The sequence below is a fragment of the Ursus americanus genome, chromosome 8 (genome assembly GCF_024610735.1).
Source record: "Ursus americanus isolate L20-20 chromosome 8, mUrsAme1.1.p, whole genome shotgun sequence".
Classification (NCBI taxonomy): domain Eukaryota; kingdom Metazoa; phylum Chordata; class Mammalia; order Carnivora; family Ursidae; genus Ursus; species Ursus americanus.
In genome coordinates, this window is record NC_142134.1 from 50243544 (window position 1) to 50262422 (window position 18879).

Consider the following 18879-nt stretch of genomic DNA (forward strand, 5'->3'; position numbering starts at 1 on the left):
TCTAAATCAGAAAGGGTCTGGAAAGGTTTTTCTGGAAAAGGTAATTCTGGCCCTAAATTTTGAAGGACAAGGCGAAGTTGGCTAAATAGAGGAGGGAATTCCAGGTACAGCAACAGAAAGTTCATGAAGCAACAGGACAGAGTAAAGGAACTAGACTGAGTATGACCAGAAGGAAGGGATGTTTGTGTTGGGAGTAGGGGTGGGACTGGGAGAAGTGGATTGTAAAAGATTTGAGGTAGAGAGGCAGGCATGTTAAGGAGAAGATCTGAACGACCTTGATATCCAGGCAATCATGATATAATTTTAAGCATAAATGTGACATCTTGAGATTTAGAACAATCACTCTGGCAATAGGATGGCGGATGATTAGAGGAACAAGCTAAAACTCATGGGATTAAGTGGTTTGTTTTACATACCTGTGGGAGAAATATCCAACACCCATGGGCAGTCCAAGTGCTCGTCAGTTGTAGCTGAAAAGTCAAATGGTGCCCTCTTGAAGCCATGCAAACTTCAGTTTTTCTAAGGTCACTGCCCAAGTTCAGGTCCTCATGATCTAAAGCCTGGATTACCTAAAATGCCACCTCCCCTGCACTTCTCACATACCATTTACTCCATATTTTTATAGCACTTATCATTCTTTAACATTTCTTACGATTATTTGTGTACCTATCAGCAGTGTGCGTGCATGTGTGTGTGTGTGTGTGTGTGTGTGTCTAAGCTTGGGTTGCCATAACAAAATACCATAGGCTGGGGGGCTGAAACAACAGAAATTTATTTCTCACAATTCTGGAGGCTGGGAAGTCCAAAACCAAGGTGCTGGCAGATAGGTTTCATTCTGAGGCCTCTTCTCTTGACTTGTACGTGGCTGCCATTTCAGTGTGTGCTCACATGACCCTTCCCTGGTAGGGAGCGGGAAGGAGAGAGATCTCGCTTCCCTTTTTATTTATTTATTTATTTTTAAATATTTTATTTACTTGACAGAGAGAGAGCCAGGCAGTGAGAGAGGGAACACAAGCAGGGGGAGTGGGAGAGGAAGAAGCAGGCTCCCAGCAGAGGAGCCTGATGTGGGGCTCGATCCCAGAATGCTGGGATCACGCCCTGAGCTAAAGGCAGACGCTTAAGGACTGAGCCACCCAGGCTCCCCTCGCTTCCCTTTTTAATAAGGCCGCCCAGTTTTATTAGTAGGGCTGCACCCTTATACCTCATTTACACTTAATTACCTCCTAAAGATGTTATCTCCAAAAACAGTCATATTGGGGGTTAGGGCTTCAACATATGAATTTTGGAAGGACACAATTCAGTCCATAACAATATATATGTATATGTATTATTGATTTATTTTTTTATTTAAATTCAATTAGCCAATATATAGAACATCATTAGTTTCAGAGGTAGAGTTCAGTAATGCATCAGTTGCATAAAACACCCAGTACTCGTCACATCACGTGCCTTCCTTAATGCCTGTCACCCAGTTACACCATCCCCCACCCACCTCCCCCTGTATTACTGATTTATAAGAATCCTCTTATGGGGTGCCTGGCTGGCTCAGACAGTAGAACATGTGACTCTGAATCTTAGGGTTATGAGTTCAAGCCTGAAGCCTACTTTATTTTTTTTTTTTAAAGATTTTATTTATTTATGTGACAGAGAGACAGCCAGCGAGAGAGGGAACACAGCAGGCGAGTGAGAGAGGAAGAAGCAGGCTCCTAGCGGAGGAGCCCTATGTGGGACTCGATCCCAGAACCCCGGGATCACGCCCTGAGCCGAAAGCAGACGCTTTAACGACTGCGCTACCCAGGCGCCCCTGAAGCCTACTTTAAAAAAATGTTCTTGTTACAAAAATATTAACCTATAAAATGTCCTCTATTTAAATTCCAAATAACCAATTGATTCTCACAAAATACTTTTGTTGATTTTTACTGAGCTCTTATAACCAAAGCAACATATTGTTGCTGTTGATAAACCAGCATAATTCCATGAATGTTGCTCGATATTTTTGTTAAGCAATAAAATGAAAGTGAAACAACTAAGACATATGTTGAAACTTCACTCTTTCAACAATGATGTGAGCAACTTCTTTGCTAAAGTGAGTAGTTTTTGAATACTGGACGAATATTTACTCAAATTTTTAAAAGATTTTATTTTATTACTTGAGGGAAAGAAAGAACAGGAGCAGAGGGGAGGGAGACACAGAGGAAGGGGGGCAGAGGGAAAGGGAGAAGCAGACTCCCCACCTAGCAAGGAGCCTGACGTGGGGCTCAATCCCAGGACCCTGAGATTATGACCTGAGCCAGAAGCAGATGCTTAACTGACTGAGCCACCCAGGCGCCCCTACTCAATTTTTTAATACTATTCACAATGTTAACAGCTACAGACATAACACACTTTTAAGTTTAATCTGCATCAACATTCTCTCCATGACTTTTAAGTCTAGGCAATCAACAAAATAATAAATTGAGCCTTGATTTGTAATGCTTGCTGGTATTGCCATGTTGTAAATACCCCAAAACGACCTATTTCAAACTATCGACATAGTGTCACTGAATGTGGAATTGGGAAGAGATGTGCATAACACACTATTATATAATATTGCCATCATGCAGACACAATAGACATAAATAACCTAAAGGACATAGAGAATGATAAAATGTAGTAAAAAAATAATTGAGAATTATTGAGTTTTAAATGTTTATTATCTTTTTTTTTTAAGTAACCTCTACGCCCAGCATGGAACTTGAACTCACAACTCCAAGATGAAAAGTCTTGTGCTCTACCAACTGAGTCAGCCACGTGCCTCTATTATCTATTTATAATTTAACTTATTGTAAATTTATACACTTTAACTTTTAGTAATGGCTGTGCATAACAACCAGCTCACAAAATTCTGAAAAGTTTAACAACCAGCTCTTGCAAGCCAATATGAGCTGCCTCCAGCATACCATCATGTGCCTACTCAAATGCCGACTCAGTCTCAATGCCCAGTGACACTAACACCGATCTCCCAATTTTCCCACCAGAAAAAAATCCTCGTTGAAACCCCTGGATATATTTTTATTTCTTTAGAGAATTTATTTCATCTTTTCTTATAATTCAATGACTTTACATTCTCAAAGGTCTTAAATTTCAAGGAAGCAAGCATGAGAAACTTAACAATGGGAGTAGAGGAAGGTGGAGGAGGACTTTTGGTTGATAGTCTTTTTTTTTTTTTTTAAGATGTTATTTTAAATAATCTCTACACCCTAAATGGGTAAAGGGAAAAAGTTGCCTTGACCTATAAGGGAAGTCAGGACAAAGGGCCTCACAACTGTATCCAGAAATTCTTATTCAACATTTTACATTTTAAGGAACAAGTGAGTGAAACTGAGAGATTAACACACACCACAGAGCACAGTACAGCGTTCCCAGGAGAGCCCCAAGCTCACAAACGCCTCTGTAACTCTTGGTGAGTGATTCTGTCAGCTCTGATGATGTTGAGGAATAAAGGAAAACTGTGGCAAGTTTGCTGGATTGCAAAAGGATTTGTAACACAGTGTAATTCTTTCTCAACATCTTACTATTTCAAACTGTCCCTTTGGTGCCCTGGAAAATTTGACAGCTAAGATTTAGAAAGTTGCAAGAGATGCCTTTCAGAATGTGGAAAGAACCAGTGTGACAAGTTCTCAAAAAGATAACTTTTAGGAAAACAAATACATGGAAGTTTCACTTTGGTTCATTCCATTGAAATATAGAATGCCAATACATTTTTTAGAGAGTTTTTTGTGCTCCCAGAGATACATGTATCACAGAAGTTAATTTTTTGCCATATTTAATTCAGATTTTTTCTTTTCTATCAAACAGTATACACAGTTGAAACCCATTCCCATTCTATTATTCTATCTATCCAGAGCTACCTTTTCACTGAAGTTATTGTATTCTTTCTGTTCATGATTTTATACTTTTATTACATATGTTGGTATTACCTCTGTACATGTATAATAAAAAATATACAGTATAGTTCAGTATCCTTTTACATTTTTAATAGATGGTGCCATACTGGGATGCCTGGGTGACTCAGTTGGTTACTCAAGTAATGATCTCGGGGTCCTGGAAGGGAGCCCAGCTTTGGACTCTGTGCTCAAGAGGGAGTCTACTTCTCCTTTTCCCTCTGCCCCTCCGCCCACTTGTGCTCTCTCTCCAATGAATAAAATCTTAAAAAGAAAATAGATGCTACCATACCATTCATGCATGCTCTTGGAATCTACTTTTTTCAGTCAACATTATGTTTAAGGTGTAACCATGTTACTACACCTAGGTTTAGTTCTCTTACTCCTAGTTCACCTATCCTATGGTATCCTATTTATGAATTACCAAAATGAATTTATTTGGCATCGTAATGAATATTTTTTTACCTTTAAAATCTATTCTGAAATGGACAGCTTTGCACAAGAGCTTATTTAGAATAAGTATTTAGAAGTGAAATACAGAGCTCCTGGTGGAGTGTGCGACTTGATCTCAGGGGGGAGGGTTGTGAGTTCGAGTTCTATATTGGGTATAGAGCTTACTCAATAAAAGTATTAATAAAAAATAAATAAAAGTAGAAGTGGAATTGGTAGGTCAGGATGTCTTCAACTTTGTTTATTAATAATAATTGCAAATTTACTCCTAGTGGTTGTACTTAGATTACGAGAATATCCCTAATCCCTGCCAACATTTGTTATTTTTAGTTACCACCAATCTTATGTGTATGAAAATGGTGAATATCATTTTTGTTCTAATGGGCATGTTCTGTAATAGCAGTGAAGTTGAGCATCCTTTCACAACATACTGGCCATTCGGTTTTTCTATTCTGTTGCCTCTTTTTCTATTGGATTGTTTGTCTCTTATGCTATCTATTATTATTGGTTTGCTGGAGTTTTTTTAAAAAGTATGTTTAAATATTCAAGTTATGTCTTGATACTAGTCCTTCGTTACGAGTTGAAATTTTTTTCCTTTGCCTTTGAAAGCTAAATAGAAACAGTAAGTAAATATATGGGGGAAGGATGGAGGAAGAATGTGTCCCACAACATTAGACCCCAAGCTTAACTAGACACTGCCAGGCCAAGGCTCCATGGATCTATTACATTAAGATAAATGAAAAGGGCACAAACCAAGATGCTTTCCAAATGGTTCATGGTTTGCTTGCCTGATTTATGAAGGGTGATACTCCCCATTAAAACTCTTTTTAGTAGGTTGACTTCATTTTGCTGACTGACCCAACTTAATCATATTATTCGAATAATTGAGTTCCTTTGGTTTTATTCTTTTTGCTTCTTCTGCATTTTCAGATGTGCTGAGGACCAAAAGGACCACAGATGTAGCCCTACAATGGAGGTTTTAGAAATGATACAAAAAAGAAATCATTTATTTTGAGTGGGTGAAAATAAGGAGATAATAATTTATCAGATTGTACTATAGTTATTTTTACAAATGGTGCTCACTTTTAGTAACTGGTAGATTTTCTTCTGCTGCTGTTTCTCCCTGGAGCAGAAGCATCACAAAGACTATATTTTCTCCATTTCTGTGTCATTCTCTTGGGCTTCAAATATAACTATAGATCCTTTTTTTTTTTTAAGATTTTATTTATTTATTTGTCAGAGAGAGTGAGAGTACAAGCAGTGGGAGCGGCAGGTAGAGGGAGAAGCAGGCTCCCCAGTGAGCAAAGAGCCGGAGGCGGAACTCGATCCCAGGACCCAGGATCATGACGCGAGCTGAAGGCAGACACTTAACAGGCTAAGCCACCAAGGCATCCCATAACTATAGATCCTGATGTGTAGGACAGTGTTTCAGGCAACTTGGGGACAGTATGAAATATACTGAAGTCATAGTAGAAGAAGCTGAAGCCACTCTGCCAAGATATTTGATTCTGTAAGAGCTTTCCGGGTTTGGTACTAATTATTGAATGCAGGGACATCTATCATTTTTCTTCTGCAAGAAGTATCATGAATCATTTTATGTTATGTATAGATGTTATTTAACCCCCTTGCTTTTGTTTATTTAACTATTGAAATTTTTCCCCCTGGTGTATTTTTTTTAAAGATTTATTTATTTGAGAGAGAGAGAGTGCACAGATGCACAGGGGTGGGGGGGGCACAGAAGAGGAGGAAAAGAGAGGATCTTAAGCAGACTCCCTGCTGAGCAGGGAGCCCAATGTGGGGCTTGATCTCATGACCCTGAGATAATAACCTGAGATGAAATCAAGAGTCAGATGCTTAACCAACTGAGCCACCCAGGGACCCCTCCCCTGGTGTATTCCTTTACGTTCTTCCTTCATCAGCATGTTTGGCAGTGTTAAATCAAGGAACCCAGTAGACTGAGGTGGTGCTAATACCTTATCAGTGTACGTAAGCAAACCCTTCCGCTCAGGTCATGATCCCAGGGTCCTGGGATCGAGCCCCACATCGGGCTCCCTGCTCAGTGGGAAACCTGCTTCTTCCTCTCCCACTCCCCCTGCTTGCGTTCCCTCTCTCTCTCTCTCTCTGTTAAATAAACAAATAAAATCTTTAAAAGGAAAGAAAATCTAAGGATAATCAATCACAGAGAGCTAACTAGACTTTCCAAATAAGTCTTATTTATTTGCAAATAAAAAAGTTTAAGCTATAGCCAATCAAATAATTTCCTTGCTTTGCTTCTGCCTTTTCTCTACTATAGAAGTCTTTCTCCTAGCTCCTGTCAGCAGAGCACTTCTTATCACTTTTGGTTTGGCACTGCCTGAATCGAATTGATTTTTGCTGAAATAAACTCTTAAAATTTTTAATGTGCCTTCATTTTATCTTTAACAATAGTGAGATAACTTACCAAATATACATGGTTGTCTTAGTAAGGACTCTCTTGACTGTAAGTAACCAGAAATTAATCCCAGACTTATGGGGGAAAAGGGGCAAAAGGATTGACTACTTTGAAAAGACCAGAGGGACTGTAATGATCCAAGTTTGATTTTCAATGGGTTAAATCTGGTCCCATAATTTTTTTATTTTTAAAAATTTTTTTAAAGATTTTTTATGTTTGAGAAAAAGAGAACTGGCGGGGGCAGGGGAGGGGTGCTGGGAGGGGCAGAGGAAGAGGGAGAAGCAGATGAGGGGCTCAATCCCAGGACTCTGGGATTATGACCTGAATCGAAGGCAGGCACTTAACTGACTGAGCCACCAGGTGCCCGATTTATATTTTTCAAATGTATTTTTAAGTAAGCTCTATGCAACCCTGGAGATCAAGAGTCACATGCTCTACTGACTGAGCCAGCCAGGTCATCCCCACACACACACACTTTTTTTTTTCAAAGAGTGTGCTTGAATGTGAAGAGTATTTTATTTTATTTTATTTTTAAAGTAAGCTCTACCCCCAACATGGAGCTTGAACTCAGGACCCTGAGATCAAGAGTCGCATGCTCTACTAACTGAGCTAGGCAGGTGCCCCTGGTCTCAAAATTCTTAAAGTATCATTAAGACAGATGAGCCAGTCTTAGGTCATTCACCCACTCTTGTCTGAATGGAGTAGTAAGAGGAATATGTGTGGGATCAGCCTCATCTGAAACTCTAAGCCTGTTGCTATGAAAAGAACGAAGTATAGATGCCAGGAAACAAAAACAGTATAATTCCACTTGAATAATCATTTTTTATCTGATACTTATTTTATTTTGTGTCCCCCCCATGTCTATCAATTTTGACTTGATAATAGTTTCCTTAGCGTGAACATCAATTCCTGTTATCCAGCTTATCTTAATTGAAGGAAGAAAATTCTGCTGTAACACAACCCCAAAGCTGAAGCAGTTGGCTACTAAAAGGCCATTACTCCTTTTGGCTAGAAATTGGCTGATGGAGCAAGAATTGATTCCAGAGTTATTGATGATTTGGCTCTCCCCAGTTTCCAAGGGGGATTCTACTGAACCATCAAGTCATCAATTTGCTCATTTCTGCTTCCATCAGTGATTAATGATCCTGAGGTTGGATAGGGCATCTTTGCAATTGCTAAGTGCTGAGTCATTCATCTCGTTAGGAATACATTCCCACTTTTATTTGCTGCCCAAAAAGTAAGCTCTATAAGCTTTGCAGATATAGCATGAGAAGGAGGTCTTAACTATGCATGTATGTATATGTAAGTGTGTGTGCCTGTGTTTTTGACTGAGCTATTTTTAAACTCTGTACGTTGTACACAACTGATAGCAATGCAACTAATTGTTTTTCTACTATGTTAGTTTTCTATTGCTGTTCTTAAAAATCACCACAAATTTGGCACCTTAAGACCACACAACTTAAGGTTCTGGAAGCCAGGAGTCCCACACAGGTTGTGCTGGGCTAAGATCAAGGTATCTGCAGGACTCCACTCCTTTCCAGAGGCTGTCGGGGAAATTATATTTCCTTGCCTTTTCTAGCTTTTAGAGGCCACCCCATTCCTGAGCTCCTAGCCCCTTTTTCTATTTTCAAAGCCAGCAACGTTGCATCTTTCTGACCATCCTTCCATAGTTGCAACTCCCTCAGACTCTCCTGCTTACCCTCTTCCACTTTTAAAGACCCTTGTGATTCCATTGAGCCCATCTGGATAACCCAAGATAATCTCCGTAATAAAGTCAGCTGATTAGCAATCTTAATTCAGATGGCTGCATCTCCTTAATTCCCGTTCACCATCTAACATATTCCCAGGTTCTGAGGATTAGGCTGGACTATTTTGGAGGTAGGGGAAGGAGGCATTATTCGGCCTTCCACCATCTATAGACATGCAAATAAATCCTGCCAGAAGGAGGTTGAATTGACGTCTCTACCACCCGCTCCTACAGCAAAATCCAGTTTTGCTTCCACTTCAACATTCCTTTACTCCGTATAAGGTTGTAGTTCTTTGACCCCTCCTTTGAACCAATTTTAACAATTTTGCCAGTTCTCTCATCATTTAATGAGCTATGTAAAATCTAGGACCTGTGGTTATTTTATACATCTTATAAAATAATTTCTTAGCTTATAAATATTACATATTTATATGTCATAATTTTACCTTATTTTGAAAATTTATCAGAGGCTTAGATACTAGAGATTGAATATGATATATATATATATATATATATATATATACGCACTAGAGATATATCCTAGGGCTTCAGAAAATGAGGGTATCCCCCACTCGCTTCCATCTTCTTGAAGATTTCAACATGAGCAGGAGATAGACTTGGCTGGGACTCTAACTGCTACTGGTTGAAAGTCAGAGATCAGGTTACTTCCTTCTGACATTTGAAACTCAAGTTTGAATCCCAGGCAATTGAAGGCAATTATCTAAAATCATCTGTTCATCACCCTACTGATGAGGGAGCAAAAGGCTGGCTGAACACAAAGCATAAGCTGATACCCTGCGACTTCCCCCCCCCCACTCTTGGGTGGGACATGTGTGACATTCTTCCAGGGAGCCCCCAACCATCTTAATGCTAATGCCTTGCAAGAGGGAAAAACAACTTTAACTTGACAATGGCAAGGCCTCTGGTATCCTGTGAGTCTTCTTTAACATATGAAAGTATTTTCTCAATCTCTCTTTTTCCTTACCTCCCCCAACCCCATAGTATATAATCAGCCACCCCTCACAACCCCCGTGCAGCCGCTTTTTCTGCCCACGGGTCCTGTCCCCGTGCTTTAATAAACCACCATTTTGCACCAAAGACGTCTCAAGAATTCTTTCTTTGTTGTCGGCTCTGGACTCTACCCCACTGAATCTCACCTATATTCCAAAATCACATCACTACCTGGATCCCAGAAGTGTTACAATCTACTTCTTAAAAGAAAGCTACAGTGAACTTCCACTAATGAACTGCAATCATTGACCTGCAAATAGTGTTTTTGCAAGATGAAGTGAAAAGTTTAAGCATTTCTGCTTAAAAGTGTAAAGTATCCAGTTAATCTTCACAAGGAAGTTGGAGTTTTCTGTTCTTTTTTTTTTTTTTTAAGATTTTATTTATTTATTTGACAGAAAGAGACACAGCCAGCAAGAGAGGGAACACAGCAGGGGGAGTGGAAGAGAAAGAAGCGGGCTCCCTGCTGAGCCCGATGTGGGGCTCGATCCCAGGACCCTGGGATCAGGGGACTGAGCCACCCAGGTGCCCCTGGAGTTTTCTGTTCTGATGCAGCAATCACCCTAGCTTTGTTTCCTTTCACTTGAAGCATTCAACTAGCCTGCACAGAATAGCTTCCTACAACCTTTACCCTACCTATTGAATCCAGCAGATCCAAATTTCCGGTTGTCTAGAAGAAACAAAGAAATAGAAGATAAAGGACTTGAAGTTCCCTTCCTAGCAATCCAAATCCTTTTCATTTGGTATTTTCTCACAGAGGAGTTGGCCAATAGCTCTATAGATCAAGATCATGCTATCCAGCTATACTTTAATTGTAACAAAATTTCCGTAAAATAAAAATGTGGGGGCGCCTGGGTGGCACAGCGGTTAAGCGTCTGCCTTCGGCTCAGGGTGTGATCCTGGCGTTGTGGGATCGAGCCCCACATCAGGCTCCTCCGCTATGAGCCTGCTTCTTCCTCTCCCACTCCCCCTGCTTGTGTTCTCGCTGGCTGTCTCTCTCTCTGTCAAATAAATAAATAAAATCTTTTAAAAAATGTGAATAATCATGAAATAAATAACATATAGGATTTGATAGGGATTGCATTTAAATGTATAGATTTCTTTGGGTAATATAGACATTTTAACAATATCTATTCTTCTAATCCTTGAGCATGGAGTGTTTTTCCATTTCCTTGTGTCGTCTTCAATTTCTTTCATCAGTGTTTTTTTAGTTTTCAGAGTACAGATCTTTAGCTCTTTGGTTAGGTTTATTCCTAGGTATGTTATGGGTTTTGGTGTAATTGTAAATGCGATCCATTTCTTGATTTCTCTTTCTGCTGCTTCATTTTTGGTGTATAGAAATGCAACAGATTTCTGTACATTGATTTTGTATCCTGAGACTTTACTGAATTCATTGATGAGTTTTAGCAGTTTTTTGTTGGAATCCTTTAGGTTTTCTATATAGAATATCATGTCATCTGTGAATTGTGGAAGTTTGACTTCTTCCCTGCCTTTTATTTCTTTTTGTTGTCTGATTGCTGAGGCTAGGACTTCCAGTACTCTGTTTCACAATCCCTGTCTTGCTCCTAACCATATAGGAAAAGCTCTCAGCTCTTCCCCATTGAGGATGATATTAGCTGTGGGTTTTTTTTTTTTTTTCATATAATGGGATTCATAAGCTTGTTGGAAGCCTGAAAGAGTCAGTTTTGAGAGTGCTGTATTTATCCTTTTTTAAAAAAGATTAATATTATTTATTATTTGAAAGAGAGAGCATGCGAGTGAGGGCAGGGAGAGGGGCAGAGGGAAGAGGAAAGAGAAAGAGAGAGAGAGAAGCAGACTCCTCCATGACTGTGGAACCCCTCTTGGGGCTCAATCTCATGACCCCAAGATCAGGACCTGAGCCAAAATCAAGAGTCAGACACATAACCAACTGAACCACCCAGGCACCCCTGTATATATCCTTTTGATCAAAGTCCAAAAGAATAATTTTATATTTATTTGTCTTTGATCTACATATTTTCTCTCCATTAGTAAAGAAAATTATTTGTATTTTATTTTATTTTATTTTATTTTTTTTTAAATTTTATTTATTTATTTGACACAGAGACAGCCAGCGAGAGAGAGACAAGCAGGGGGAGTGGGAGAGGAAGAAGCAGGCTCCCAGCGGAGGAGCCCGACGTGGGGCTCGATCCCAGAACGCCAGGACCACGCCCTGAGCCGAAGGCAGACGCCCAACAACTGAGCCACCCAGGCGCCCCTGTATTTTATTTTATTTTTTAAAGATTTTTTTTTAAAGATTTTATTTATTTATTTGACAGAGAGAGACAGCCAGCGAGAGAGGGAACACAAGCAGGGGGAATGGGAGAGGAACAAGCAGGCTCCCAGCGGAGGAGCCTGATGTGGGGCTCAATCCCATAACGCCAGGATCACGCCCTGAGCCGGAGGCAGACGCTTAACCACCGTGCCACCGAGGCGCCCCTAAAGATTTTTTTTAAGGGGCGCCTGGGTGCCTCAGTCATTAAGCGTCTGCCTTCAGCTCAGGGCGTGATCCCAGAGTCCTGGGATCGAGGCCCACATCAGGCTCTTCTGCTGGGAGCCTACTTCTTCCTATCCCACTCCCCCTGCTTGTGTTCCCTCTCTCGCTGGCTGTCTCTCTCTCTGTCAAATAAATAAATAAAATTTAAAAAAAAAAGATTTTTTTATTATTATTTTTTAAATTATGGTTAATTGACATACAGTTCAATATTGGTTTCAGGAGTAAAGTTCAGTGGTTCATCATTTACATATAACACCCAGTGCTCATCATCTAACAAGTGCCCTCCTTAATAACCATCACCCACCCATCCCATCACCCACCCACCTCCCTCCATCAACACTAAATTTGTTCCCCATAGTTAAGAGTCTCTCATGATTTGTTTCTCTCTCTCTCTCTCTTTTTCCCCCTCCCATATGTTCATCCATTTTGTTTCCTAAATTCCACGTATGAGTGAAATCATACAGTATTTGTCTTTCTCTGACTGACTTATTTCACTTAGCATAATATGCTCTAGCTCCATCCACATCGATGCAAATATAAAGATCTTTGTTTGGTTGGTTTTTTAAAAAGATCTTATTTATTTGAAAGAGAGAGTACAGCAGGGGGAGCTGCAGAGGGAGAAGGAGAAGCCGACTCTCCGCTGAGCAGGGAGCCCGAGGCAGAGATCATGACCTGAGCCAAACACAGATGCTTAACGGACTGAGTCACCCAGGCATCCCCAGCAAAAGTTAAGATTTTTTAATATTTTTATCTCTACACCCAACGTGGAGATTGAACTCACACCCTTAAGATCGAGAGTCACATGCTCTACCGAGTAGGCCAGCCCCGTTCCCCTGTATTTATTTTGTATGATCTACATATTTTCTTTCCATTAGTGAAGAAAATTATTTATATTTTAAGTTATAGGTTTCCTATGCTTTAATATTTTTCATTATGAAAATAATATATGTTTGGCGCGCCTGGGTGGCTCGGTTGGTTAAGTGTCTACCTTTGGCTCAGGTCACGATCTCGGGGTCCTGGCATCAGGCTCCCTGCTCAGCAGGGAATCTGCTTCTCCCTCTGCCCCTCCTTCTGCTCATGCTTTCTCTCTCTCTATCTCTCAGATAAATATATAAAATCGATTTTTAAAAAAAGAAAATAATAGGCGTTTATATTAGAAAATTTGGAAAAAACATTTTAAAAATAAGAGGAAGAGTTATTCACAATACAAACATCCAACAACCATTGGCCTTATTAAGGCCTAAGTGTTTGTTGGACTTTTTTCTTACATTGTAATAATCTTTCATACATAAAATTTTTTATATTGTTCTTCACACTTAAAACAATAAACAATTCCTATGTCATTGTTACATAATTTTTTATTGGCTATGCAATTTTTCACCAGGTAGGTATTCCATAGCTTAAGTAATATTCGAATTATTTGTTATCTTTATGGCTATAATAGAGATTTGCCTTTTATTGTAGCTTCAAAGATATTTATCCAAGTTTTCATTACTGCTTCTTGTTAAACAATTTATATAAGTTTATGAAAAAATTCAGTAGTTATATTAACAATTTCATAAAACATAAAATTCAGTTTCTTTATCCTTAACATTCTCCAATAGAAACTTAAAAGATCCCATAAAACTCAGTACAGATCACTAAAAGATTTGTCCATGAGTCGACTTAGTTTTAAAGACAATTAGAAATTCTATTATAGGGGCGCCTGGGTGGCACAGCGGTTAAGCGTCTGCCTTCGGCTCAGGGCGTGATTCCGGCGTTATGGGATCGAGCCCCACATCAGGCTCCTCTGCTATGAGCCTGCTTCTTCCTCTCCCACTTCCCCTGCTTGTGTTCCCTCTCTCGCTGGCTGTCTCTATCTCTGTCAAATAAATAAATAAAAATCTTAAAAAAAAAAAAAAAGAAATTCTATTATAATCATTGTTATCCGTGTTGTATAATAATAAATGTATATTGACCACAAGCTTAGTAAGAACAGCTTGTAAAAGTAGGCTACAAACATAGACTATAAAAATAAAATAGAAGCCAGTTTTAAGCACTATTCTCTTTGGTTCTATTCAGAGCTGGTTTTTCAATATTCGTTCATTTATCCATTAAATACTGAAGGAGCCCTAACTAAATACCAGACATTTGATAGAGGACAGGTGATAAGAAAGACTACTAGCTGTCATTCTAGGGCTGGCTGGATCATCTTCAAGCTCTTTAGCACAGTCTAGAAAATGTTCTCTGGGATCCGGCTGCTGATGTTGAAGAATCAGAGCCCCAGGCCCCAAAGGCACAGCCCTTCTCTTGGTACTCAAGTCTCCAGCGGTAGCTAGTTAAGGTGAATGTGACAACTTCTAGGCTTGTTATAACGGGAGGGAATGTTTGGGGTCGCTCAGAAAAAGGAAGTCCTGTGGAAAGGGCGGTCTTTACAGCAGCTTATTCAGGGAGGCAGCCATTCTGCAGCAACCTGAGAAGGAGGAAACCTGGGGATTAAAAACAAGAAAAAAACAAACTCTCTTTTCCTCCCTACCTCTGATCTTCCCCCTGATCTGATCTCTAGGTTTCCCCATTGGTCAAATTCAAATTGAAACTAGAGAGCAAGGACATTTATTGATAGAGCCCATATAGGCCAGACTCCCAGGGCCAGGAACAGGGCAATTAAATTTTTAGAAATACTATCAAATCTGAGAAAAACTCAATTGAATTTCACTCATGCATGAACTGTAAGAATATATAAGGGCTCCTCAAATAAGTATTCTTATGGGGTGGATATATAATCCTTGCACTGACAAGACTAATGGTAGTAGGACATTATGGGTTCTTTGTTATCTTTGTTAATGGCAACATTGCATGTCCAAGAAACAAGAAATACAAATTTAAAGTTTTCCCAAAATATTCATATGATTTACTCCTCTTCATTCAGTAGTTTATGAAACAATCCATGGTGGCACATTTTTAAAAAAGATTTTATTTATTTGTTTGCGAGAGAGAGAAAGAGAGAGCACACGAGCAGGTGGAAGGGGCAGAGGGAGAGAGAAGCAGATTCCCCGCTGAGCAGGGAGCCCGACGAAGGGCTCTCTCCCAGGACCCCGGGATCATGATCTGAAGTGAGGTCAGATGCTTAACTGACTGAGCCACCCAGGCACCCCACAGTGGCACATTCTTAGTTGCATACAGTCTATCTCATCAGCCCTCTGATTAGAGGTAAAGATACTTGGAATATTTGTAGGATACATCTGCAGAGTGTTGGCTTTCAAGTATCTATTTGTAGGGTGAAATTAAAACTAACAAACACATAATGTGGGGTGCCTGGCTGGCTCAGTAGGTAGAGCATGCAAATCTTGATTTCGGGATTGTAAATTCGAGCCCCATCTTGGGTGCAGAGATTACTTAACCATAAAATCTTTAAAAAACAAATGAACAAACACCTGATGTGATCATGTTGTCTTTAGTGAAGTACTTTAAAGTAGGTTATAGATCAGAGGTGTCCAACAGAAATGCAGGCTGTATATTGAATTTAAAATTTTCTACTAAATTTGGGGTGCCTGGGTGCTCAGTCAGTTAAGCGACTGCCTTTGGCTTAGATCCTGATCCCAGGGTCCTGGGATCAAGCTTGGAGTTGGGCTCCCTGCTCGGTGGGGAGTCTGCTTCTCCCTTTCCCGATGCTCCTCTCCCCTGCTTGTGCTCTCTCTTTCTCTCTCTCCCACCCTCCTTCTCTCTCAAAAATAAATAACTAAAAATTTTTAAATATAAATAAATAAATAAATAAAAATTTCTACTAAATTAAAATGTAATACATGAAGTTAATTTTAATGTGTTTATCTAACCAATATATCCAAAATATTATCATTTCTTCTGTAATCAATATTACAAAATGTTAATCAGATATTTTCCATTATTTTTTTCATATAAACCTTCAAAATCTGGTGTATATTAGAGCACAACTTAGTTTTGACTAGTCACTTTTTATGTTGTGTTTTTTAAAAGATTTCATTTATTTATTTGAGAGAGAGAGAGAAAGAGAGAGAGAGAGAGCACAAGTGGGGGGAGCAGGGAGAGGGAGAAGCATGCTCCCCACTGAGCAAGGAGCCCACCACAGGGCTCAATCCCAGGACCCTAGGATCATGACCTGAGCCAAAGGCAGACACTTAACCAACTGAGCCACCCAGGCAACCCCCAAATATTCATTAATTTTTAATAGCAAAGTAGTTGTTATTATAGATTGGATTATGTTCCCCACCCCAAAAAAGAGAAGTCCTAACCCCTAGTATTTCAGAATGTGACCTCCTTTAGAAAGAGGGTCAGTGCAGATGTAATTAGTTAAGTAAGGTCATACTGAGTAGGGGGGACCCCTAATCCACTATGACTGCTGGCCTCATAGGAAGATGACCATGTGAAAACACAAGTACAGGGAGAATGCCGTATGAAGACAGAAAATTAGAAAAATGCATCTCCAAGCCAAGCGACACCAAAGATCTGCCAAACCACTAGAAACTGCTAGGAAGAGGCAAAGAAGGATTCTCCTACGCTTTTAGAGGGAGCATGGCCTGGCTGGATTTCAGACTACTGGCTTCCAGAACTATGAGACAGTAAATTCCCGCTGTTTGAAGCCTCCTCGTTTGTCATACTTGGTTATGGGAGCCCTACAAAACGAACTCAATTGTCTGTCTTCCGAAATTGGGTTATAACGGATTAGTTAGAAGCACTTTATATTTGTATTTTAAGTTTGTATTACCTTTTTTTTTTTTCCTTTTTCAGATATGGTGAGAAAACAAGAGGTGATCAGAATTTACTCTTCATTTTTAAAATTCAGAACTGGCAAATTCCATCACAGCAAGCATAAACCAAGCAAAGATGAAGGTCAAGATGCTGTTTTATTTAATCCAAGAAGATAAAGAGAATATTCCCTGTATTGTGTGGCTTATTGCCAGAGCAGTTGTTGGGAAAACAGTTACATGTACATTAAAAATGACATTTACAGAATCAACTATCAAATGATTTGCACAAAACATTTAAAATGAAATTTTCATTTCCAACTCCAATATCAAAGAACATTATTAACATTGTTTACAATATTAATTATGCAAAGTAGGTGGAGGATAGCAGACTCACAAATAAATTGCCAATTTAGATGGAAACTACTCACTCTGAAAAGTCTAAGAGATAACTTTGAAGTACTGCTCGCCTCAAACACAGGGAGACTATTGGAGATTCATAGAGGTTTCTAAAGCCTTATACTCTACCAGAATCACTTTTGAAGTTAAAACATTTCTTTACATTCTCTCACATCATAAAACAGAACGTGCTCTCTGCTGATGTTGATGGGAAAATCCAAGAATGGCCAACCGAGTCAAGTTTTTTTGTGTATAAATAGCCTCTATGTTCAATACTGAAAAGAGTAACATAGTACTGGAAGACTCAGCCTCAGCAATCAGACAACAGAAAGATATAAAAGATATCCAAATGGGCAAGAAAGAAGTCAAACTTTCACTATTTGCAGATTACATGATACTCTGTGTAGAAACCTGAAAGACTCCACCGAAAAATCACTAGAACTAATACACGAATTCAGTAAAGTTGCAGGTTACAAAATCTGTATAGAAATCTATTGCATTTCTATACACCAAAAATGAAACAGCAGAAAGAGAAATCAAGGAAGTGATTCCATTCACAACCGCACCAAAACCAAAAAAGGTACCTAAGAATAAACCTAACCAAAGAGGTTAAAGGTCTGTACTCTGAAAACTACAGAATACTTATGAAAGAAATTGAGGAAGACACAAAGAAATGGAAAAACATTCCATGCTCATGGATGGAAGAACAGACATTGTTAAAACGTCTATACTACCCAAAGCAATCTACACGTGTAATGCAATCCATATCAAAATGCCACCAGCATTTTTAACAAAGCTAGGACAAACAATCCTAAAATTTGAACAGAGCCACAAAAGACCCAGAATAGTCAAAGCAATCTTGAAAAAGAAAAGAAAAGCTGGAAACATCATGATTCCGGACTTCAAGCTATATTACAAAGCTGTAATCATCAATGTATTGGCATAAAAGCAGACACATAGATCAATGGAACAGAATAGAAAACCCAGAAATGGGCCCACAATGATAAGCTCAACTAATCTTTGACAAAGCGGGAAAGAATATCCAATGGGAAAAAGACAGTCTCTTCAACAAATGGTGTTGGGATCACTGGACAGCCACATGAAGAAGAATGAAACTGGACCACTTTCTTATAACATACACAGAAATAAATTCAAAATATGTGAAAGACCTAAATGTAAGGCAGAAAATCATCAAAATCCTGGAGGAAAACACAGGCAGCAACCCCTTTGACCTCAAGCTATAACAACTTCTTATTATACATGTCTCCGGAGGCCAGGGAAACAAAAGCAAAAATGAACAATTGGGACTTCAAGATAAAAATCTTCTGCACAGCAAAGGAAACAATCAACAAAACTAAAAAGTAACTTACAGAATGGGAGAAGATATTTGCAAATGACATATCATGTAAAAAGGGTTAGTATCCAAAATGTATGAAGAACTTATCGAACTCAACATCCAAAAAACAAATAACCCAGTTAAGAAATGGACATGAATAGGGGCGCCTGGGTGGTGCAGTCATTAAGCATCTGCCTTTGGCTCAGGGCGTGATCCCAGCGTTCCGGGATCGAGTCCCACATCGGGCTTCTCTGCTGGGAGCCTGCTTCTTCCTCTCCCACTCCCCCTGCTTGTGTTCCCTCTCTCGCTGGCTGTCTCTATCTCTGTCGAATAAATAAATAAAACCTTTAAAAAAAAAAACCAGACACAT